This window comes from Sapajus apella, unplaced genomic scaffold (genome assembly GCF_009761245.1).
Source record: "Sapajus apella isolate SASKATOON/1434 unplaced genomic scaffold, GSC_monkey_1.0 scaffold50, whole genome shotgun sequence".
Classification (NCBI taxonomy): domain Eukaryota; kingdom Metazoa; phylum Chordata; class Mammalia; order Primates; family Cebidae; genus Sapajus; species Sapajus apella.
Genome location: NW_022436990.1, coordinates 8,427,904 through 8,436,885, shown reverse-complemented (window position 1 = coordinate 8,436,885; position 8,982 = coordinate 8,427,904). Strand labels below are relative to the sequence as shown.

At 49.6% G+C, this 8,982-nt stretch overlaps 2 non-coding genes across 2 annotated transcripts; one reads left to right on the top strand and one right to left on the bottom strand.

Moving 5' to 3' along the window:
* The first annotated feature begins 712 nt into the window (after positions 1-712).
* Positions 713-874, top strand: LOC116526413. Its single transcript, XR_004258151.1, has one exon. It is a non-coding gene; the product is annotated as a U1 spliceosomal RNA (small nuclear RNA).
* Positions 875-6,917: 6,043 nt separating this feature from the next.
* On the bottom strand, positions 6,918-7,081 carry LOC116526395. The gene has a single exon (XR_004258133.1). It is a non-coding gene; the product is annotated as a U1 spliceosomal RNA (small nuclear RNA).
* Positions 7,082-8,982: the final 1,901 nt, after the last annotated feature.

Below are 8,982 nucleotides of genomic sequence, written 5' to 3'. Positions count from 1 at the left end.
GATGCTAATAATTTTTATTAAATTATCTATACCCCTTTAACTTTGAATTCTGAGGTACTTATACATACATTTTTCATATCAAATTGTGTCTTACAAACTACTATGGATGGGCAGTGTTAAAATAGTCACTTTTGAAGACTTTAAATTTATTATCAAATGTGGTTGTTTTTTGTTTTAATTTTTTGCAGAGACAAGTATCTCCCTATGTTGCAAACTCCTGGGCTCCAGTGATCCTCGTGCCTCGTTCTCCCAAGGTGTTGGAATTATAGGTGTGAGCCACTGTGCCCAGCCACATGTGGTTCTTAATAGATAATAGTTACTTAGGTAACTGTCCATGCTGTGTACACTGTCCACCCATCGACCACTAAGTAGCTGTATTGGTTGTCACATTATGGATCACAAGAAGATTGAGGTTGGGTTCGGTGGCTTACACCTGTAATCCCAGCACTTTAGGGGGCCAGAGTGGGAAGACTGTATGAGCCCCGGAGTTCGAGGCCAGCCTGGACAACAAAGCAAGATCCTATCTCTCAAAGAAAATTTTAAAACAAATTTTTTGGCCGGGCGCAGTGGCTCACGCCTATAATCCCAGCACTTTGGGAGGCCAAGGCAGGCGGATCATCTGAGGTCAGGAGTTCGAGACTAGCCTGACCAACATGGTGAAACCCCGTCTCTACTAAAAATACAAATATTGGCCGGGCATGGACGATACCTAATACTTACCTGGCAGGGGAGATACCATGATCACGAAGGTGGTTTTCCCAGGGCGAGGCTTATCCATTGCACTCCAGATGTGCTGAAACTCCAGTTTCCCAAATGTGGGAAACTCTACTGCATAATTTGTGGTAGTGGGGGACTGCGTTCGCGCTCCCTCCTGGTGGTTGTGATTGAATAGCAGACTGCTTCCTGACTACCTAGGTAGGTCGTTTATCGATGGTGTTTGGTGTTGCGTTTTCGGTTTGTGTGCTCGTCAGTCAGGTATCGTGCGTGTTTTTTGTTTTCCCCACCCCCGTGGGGAAGAGGGTCCCACTTCTGTGTTTGTCATCGAGCTGCCACCATTGGTTTTTGGTTCTCATGGGTATCCTTGTCGAAAAGTTGCCATCTCATGCTTTTCTAGGCCAAATCCGCCTTTTTCCTGCTAGTTTGGGGTGTGTAGAGAAGCTTCTTTATTTGGCATGGACTAGGCACTTGGGGGAAAGTATCCCGGGATCTGTAACTGCTGGCAGAAACGGCAGAGTATGTTTGGGCAATTAATCCTGGTACAGGCAAGTATCCGGCTCAGAGGTTTAGGAAGGACCTGCCAGGGATGAGTTCCCTGCCTCCCCACGTTCCCACCCGGGGGAGATGGAGTCCGTGGGAGCTGCTGATCCCACCCAGGCAGATGCTGGGGCTTGTTGGCAGCCGCTGCTCATGCCTGTAATCCCAGCACGTTGGGAGGCCGAGGCGGGCAGACCACCTGAGATGAGGAGTTCGAGACTAACATGGGCAACATGGTGAAACCCCGTCTCTACTAAACATATAAAAATTAGCTGGGCAGGAGAATTGCTTGAATCCAGGAGGCGGAGGTTGCAGTGAGCCAAGATCCTGCCACTGCACTCCCGCCTGGGCGACAGAGGGAGACTCCGTCTCAAAAAAAAGGTAAATACAAAACTGGAAGAAAACAAAAACGTTGGCCGGGCACAGTGGCTCACGCCTGTAATCTGTAATCCCAGCACTTTGGGAGGCCAAGGCGAGAGGATCACTTGAGCCCAGGAGTTAAGAGACCAGCCAAGGCAACACAGTGAGAGACCTGGTCTCTAAATTTGGAAGAAAAAAAAAAAAAAAAAGGCGAGCAGATCAGGCTGAGGCTAAGGCTGCAATGAACAGAACGGTGATGGCTCCACTGCACTCCCACCCGAGTGACAAGAGCGAGAGACTGCCTCAAAAAAGAAAAAAGACAACAACAAAAACATGTGCCCTTGGTACCATAAGGAAAAGAGACATTTCCCCTTCCCTTGAGGGTGAGTCTCTGCTTTTTGAGACAGGGGCCCTCTCTGTCACCCAGGCTAGGGTGCAGTGGCGTTAGCCTAGCTCACTCACTGCACCCTGGAACTCCTGGGTTCAAGTGGTCCTCCAGCCTCAGCCTTTCTCCTGGCTAGAGCCACAGGTGTGCATCACCACACATGGCTAACTGGCTAACTTTAATTTCTTTCTTTTTTTCTAGAGAGGGTGTCTTCCTATGTTGCCCAGGCTGGCCTCAAACTCCTGGGCTCAAGAGATCCTTCCTCCTTGGCCCCCCAAAGTTCTGAAATTATGGATGTGAGCCACCACACCTGGCCTAAGTGAGTCATATTAACAGCTGAATAAATATCAAGGAAGATATTTACCTACCTCCTTTCTGTCTGTGGGAATTAACTTATTTATTTACATTTATTTTTATTTATTTCTGAGATAGAGCCTCCCTCTATCACCCAGGCTAGAGTGTAGTGGTGCAATCTCATCCCACTGCAATCTCCACCTCCCCGGTTCACGCAATTCTCCTGCCTCAGCCTCCCAAGTAGCTGGGACACACAGGTGCGTGCCACCACATACGGCTAATTTTTGTATTTTTAGTAAAAAGGAGGTTTCACCATGTTGGCCAGGCTGGTCTTAAACTGCTGACCTCAGGTGATCTGCCTGTCTTGGCCTCCCAGAGTAAGTGCTGGGATTGCAGGGGTGAGCCACTGCACCTGGCCTCTATTGCTGGGAATTTAGCCTAGGTGGCTGACTCCAAGTTGTCACTACCAACTTGTATCAGAGGTTTTCTTTTCCCTGTGGGTACCGGCAATTAATAACACAGCTGACCGCTCCAATTACCAGTTGACTTGAGGATGAACTGTGTATAGCAAATGGTGCTAAGTTTCTTTCTTGAGGACAAATTCTTGACAGCATGTATGTTAGGCCTTGCATCTGCCTACCCATATAAAGGGGTGACATTTCCTAGAGCTATAAACGGAATTGTGGGCGTGGCGGCTCACATCTTCAGTTCCATCCCTTTGGGAAGCCAAGGCGGGAGGGTCGCTTGAGCCCAGGAGTTTGAGACCAGTCTGGGCAATATAGGGAGCCCTCCTGTCTACTTAAAAAAAAAAAAAAAAATGCAGTAGCATACCCAGAAGTCCCAGAGTCTACCACTGGTTTCCTCAGCAGTTTGTTAAGGCTTTATCAGAATTTACTGGCAAAGATCCAGGAGCAGATCAAAATTCTGCTCTAGTCTTAGCCCACCTTTGTCTTGGCTCTCTTACTGACTATCCAGAGTCAAGTTAGGCAAAAAATGGTAGGGTAGGCCGGGTGCAGTGGATCACACCTGTAATCCCAGCACTTTGGGAGGCTGAGGAGGGCAGATCATTTTAAGTCAGGAGTTCGAGACCATCCTGGCCAACATGGCAAGACCCCGTCTCTACTAAAACTACAAACATTAGCAGGGCGTGGTGGTGTGCACCTGTAGTCCCAGCTCCTTGGGAGGCTGAGACACGAGAATCACTTGAACCCAGGAGGCAGAGGCTGCAGTGAGCCGAGATCGCACCACTGCACTCCAGCTTGAGCGATAGAGCGAGACTCTACTAAAATTTAGGGGACAGTCTAGAGAAAGAAGAAACAAGGGAACGTTAACTGCTGTGCTAGCTGCTCACAGCTATTTACTACAGAGAATCAGTCTCTACTCTGGATCACCCATGAGGGGAGCTAAGCAAAAGGGAAAACCTTTTAAGTCATTATTGCAAGAGCCAGAAGAGCAGAAGAGGGATTGCAGAAAGAGACTCCAGAGAATGCAGAAGTTGCAGGGACCCGGGAATCAGGAGAGCCCAGAAGGAGAAACCCTCAGCTAAAAAATAATTGTTAAGTATTGCAAAATTGACAGATTGGGGGAATCTTAGTTGGGGAAACTAACGAACCAACCATATGTGTCAATAACTTCCTCAGCCCAGAAAATAGCCTTACCTTTTTGGATAGATATCGCTGGTGCTACTTTTTTTTTTTTTCAGAGGGAGTCTCGATTCTCCTGCCTCAGCCTCCCAAGTAGCTGGGATTACAGGGGCACGCCACCACGCCCAGATAATTTTTGTATTTTTAGTAGAGACAGGGTTTCGCCATGTTCGCCAGGCTGGTCTCAAACTCCTGACCTCAAGTGATCTGCCCGCCTCGGCCTCCCCAAGTGTTGGGAGTAGAGGCATGAGCCACCGTGCCCGGCCCTTCGGTGCTACTTATTCTTCAAGTTCCTCCTAAATTCCCCAATTTTCGTCTGTTGTTAGATCAATGCAGGTTGTTGATTTTCTGGATCAACTTTCTACTTTTCCTTGGCAGTTCCCATAGAGATAGGCCCTCTGACTGAGGAACGTGTGTTCTTTCTTTCTCTTGATTCTCTTGTAAACCTACTGGAAAGACACCTGTGTAAACTAAACTACCTACCATCATCTGCACTCCGGATGGAGTATTTTGTGGAGCTCCTAGTTGGTACCTGTATGCCTTCTGAAAGAAAAGGGGTGTGATGGAGAGAGACAGTTTCACAGTGGACTGGAAAAGCATCCAGGCTGAAACAAATTGGTACGTGCATGACGTTGGACCTTAGGGAGTAATGATGCTATTTGGACAGAGAGAACCAGTGACTCACCAAAAGGATAAACCATGGTCAGGTATAAAATGATATCCTTTGTAGAGATCTCAATTTGACGGAATAAATGTGGTTACACAACAATTAAACAAAACAAACAACACAAATAGGAGCTTATTTAAAAAGGGCACTGGTGGCCCAGTGCGGTGGCTCAAGCCTGTAATCCCAGCAACTTTGGGAGGCTAAGGCAGGTGGACCACTTGAGCCAAAGAGTTTGAGACTAGCCTGGGCAACACAGGAAATCTGTCTCTATTTAAAAAATAATAATAGAAGAAGAAAAAGAAAAATTAAGGCCGGGTGCGCTGGCTCACGCCTGTAATCCCAGGACTTTGGGAGGCCGAGACGGGCGAATCATGTGAGGTCAGGGGTTCGAGACCACCCTGGCCAACGTGGTGAAACCCCATCTCTACTAAAAATACAAAAATTTGCTGGGCATGGTGCTGCGTGCCTGTAATCCCAGCTACTTGGGAGGCTGAGGCAGGAGAGTCGCTTCAACTGGGGAGGTGCAGGCTGCAGTGAGCAGAGATCTCGACCCTGCATTCCAGCCAGAGTGACAAGAAGGAAACTCTGCTCGAAAAAAATTAAAATAATTAAAAGGGCCTGGCACGGTGGCTCACGCTTGTTGTAATCCCAGCACTTTGGGAGTTGACCAGCCTTGTCAACACGGTGAAACCCCGTCTCTACTAAATATACAAAAATTAGCCAGGCGTGGTGGCAGGTGCCTGTAATCTCAGCTACTCGGGAGGCTGAGGCAGGAGATTCGCTTGAACCCAGGAGGGAGAAGGCTGCAGTGAGCCAAGATCTCGCCCTTGCCCTCCAGCCTGGGCGACAGAGCAAAACTCCGTCTCTTCTTCTTTTTTTTAAGATGGGGTTTCACCATGTTGGCCAGGCCGGTCTTGAACTCCTGACCTCAGGTGATCCACCCACCTCGTCCTCCCAAAGTGCTAGGATTACAGGCGTGAACCACCGCGCCCGGCCCGAAACTGGGTCTCAAAGAAAGAAAGAAAGAGGGAAAGAGAGAGAGAGAGAGAGAGAGAGAGAGAGAGAGAGAGAGAGAGAGAGGGGGAGAGGGGGAGAGAGAGAGAGAGGAGAGAGAGAAAAGAAAGAGAAAGAAAGAAAAAAAAAAGACAGGAGCTTATTTTAAAAAGGATACTCATCCTGTTAAGAGGGAATATAAATTTGATAAAGATGGTTGATCACATAATTTGTACAGTATCTTAGAGAAGTAAATAAAATCCTTGTTTCATTAGCTCCTGTAGTTCCTAACTGCAGTTATTCTGAATTTAGTGCTGTTGTCTGCCTGCAAAATTTCCCCCTGAAGTCGATGTATGTTCTGCCTGCTTTTCTGTCCCTCTAGTGGACGAGTCGAAATTCTTACCGAGTCCCATATTTATGGCAAAGTTTGATATTTATGGCAAAGGGCTTCAGAACTCTCCTACTATTTTCCTGTCATTTACAAGAAAACTTAGAGAAATTTGTCCCACCAGTAGGATCTAGAATGATTTAATATGCAGATGATTTGCTGGTGACCTCTGAAACTCAAAGACAATGTAAAACTGATACTTTGGCTTTGTTGGAATTTCTCCCTCGGCAGGGACATAAGACCTCACTCCTAGACATACTGTAATATTGCCAAACCGAAGTAAGATGCTTAGGGCAAGTGTTGTCAGCTGAAGGCGGCAAAATTTTACAAGGTGTTGCAACGTAGGAGTCATCATCCCATTTTGCAGATTAAAGTGTCTACTCAGGAAAAAAAACACCAACCTAAGCTGTGCGCAGACTTTTGGGGAAAAGAGAAAACCAACGAACCAACCAAACCACCACCATTACGGCCCGCCGCCCGCCACGCGCACGCGGTAACACGCAAAGTGAAAGGGATTCTATCAGACTCAGTTCCTGACAAACCAGACCTGCAAATTTAAGAAACAAGCGCTAGTAACTCATATGATAAGGATCCTGTATTCCGCGTCACCAGTGTCTGATCTCCAAATATCACCTAGTTTATAGACATTAAAAAATAATAATAAAATAAAATAAATGAACAGCTAAAAGGAGGTGGAAACCGCCCGTCTTTGCCTCCGACCTAGAGAGATCCCCGATCTTGCAGCTTTGCATAGCGCCGACAATCCTAACTGTAAAAGACCACACAAGTGCACGCCCGCCCTGAGACGCCGGGCTCGTGACAACCAGCTCAAGTCACTGGGATGCAGAAGGATAGAGAGCAACCCTGGTCCTGAATGCTGCTTTTCGGCAACACAGAGAGCCAAGTCTACTTTTGCGGACCGAGTTAAGAGACCAGGGGAGAGCGCGAACGCAGTCCCCCACTACTACAAATTATGCAGTCAAGTTTCCCACATTTGGGGAAATCGCAGGGGTCAGCACATCCGGAGTGCAATGGGTAAGCCTCGCCCTGGGAAAACCACCTTCGCGATCATGGTGTGTCCCCTGCCAGGTGAGTACGAGGTGTCGTCCCCGCCTCCTCTCACACCCTCGCGCCCGCCCCGCTCTCAACACACGGTCACTTCCTTCGTGCGGCCCCAACCCCCTCACCCTCTCCAGCCCCCTCGCCCCACCCTCACCGCTAGGGGAACCCACCGGCAGCACTCGGATGTCCCTGCGCGGGGACGTAGGAGCGGGGTGAGGGACTGGGGGTGGGAGGTGCGGGGGTGGTCCCAGGCCTAGCGTGACCGGCCGCCTCCGCCTCCGCCTCCGTGCGCCGTGCTCATCTGCATACGCGCCCTCATGGGGAGGCGGGGGATGCGCGTTCGGCGCTCCGATCTCTCCCGCTCCAGGTTGCCGGACCTGGGGAGGGCGCGAGACAGGCTCACGGGTGTCTCGGGGACTGGGTGGGCGCAGGTGGGCGCGCGGCCGAGGGTCTGGGACCTGAAACAGAGACCCGAGAGGACGAGAGAGAGAGAGACAGAGAGAGAGGAGAGAGAACGCTTGCGGCCCCACCGCCCACCCGCGGAGGGACCGAGGGACCCAGCGCCGCGGCAGAGCAGGGCTCGGATTTGGTCTCACCTTCCTTTCACCAAAAAGCAAGTATTCGACGCCTTCTCTTCTCACCAGATCGAATTCGTCTTCAAGTAATTGAAAGCTCAGGGCCAGGCGCGGGGGCTCACGCCTGTAATCCCAACACTTTGGGAGGCCGCGGCGGGTGGATCACCTGAGTTCAGGGGCTTGAGACCACCCTGGCCAACATGGTGAAACCCCGTCCCTACTAAAAATACAAAAAATTAGCCGGGCGTGGTGGCACATGACTGCAATCTCAGCTACTCGGGAGGCTGAGGCAGGAGAATCACTTGAGCGCCACTGCACTCCAGCCTGGGTGACAGAGCGAGACTCCGTCTCAAAAACAAACAAAAAACAGAATTCGTCCATTCATCAACCGTTTATTGAGCGCATAGCCTGTGCGCAGACACTGTTCTTCAGGCATCTGGGAGCAAAAAGGCCTCGGTGCCCACATTCTAGTCAGAAAAGGTAGAGATGAGTGGGGGGAGAAAATCGACACCGGGCTCAGGAGGTAAATTAGTAGCTTAGGTGCGAAGTGCTATGGAAAAGCAAACAGAGGGAAAGTGAGAGAAGCAGTTGCGGCAAGGGGCAGGTGGCTGTGTTTCACCTACGAGCCTGTAAAATGAAAATCAGTTATTTACTTCCAAGGTAAAATGGGGGTACAGGCATTGGGTAAACATCCCCATTACAAAAAGGGAGAAGTCAGCCAAAAGAAAAGGGCAACGGGCCCCACACAGTCTGAAACCCAACAGGACAGTCATTAAATCTTAATGCTCCAAAAGAATCTCCTAGGGTGGTCGGAAGAGGCTGCAATGAGAAGGTACCCTATGAGCAAAGGACTTGAAGCAGGTAAAGGGAGTTGGTCACGGGGCATCCCCAGCACGCAAACATCAGCTACAGCAAACGCCCAGGTAGGACTGGGTTTGGCAAGCAGCAAGGAGGCCCTGTGTCGGGAGCAAAATTAAAGAGAGTTGTATAAAATTTCAGTCACGGCCGGGCGTGGTGGCTCACGCCTGTAATCCCAGTACTTTGGGAGGCCGAGGCGGGCGGATCACCTGAGGTCGGGAGTTCAAGACCAGCCTGACCAACATGGAGAAACCCCATCTCTACTAAAAATATGAAATTAGCCGGGCAGGGTGGCACATGCCTGTAATCCCAGCTGAGGCAGGAGAATCGCTTGAACCTGGGAGGCGGAAGTTGCGGTGAGCCAAGATTGCGCCATTGCGCTCCAGCCTGAGCAACAAGAGCAAAATTCCATCTCAAAAAAAAAAAAAAAAAATCAGTCACAGAGGTGACTGGGTGGGAAGTAAGATCATGAGGGTCTTGTAGACACCATAGTAAGGCTTTAA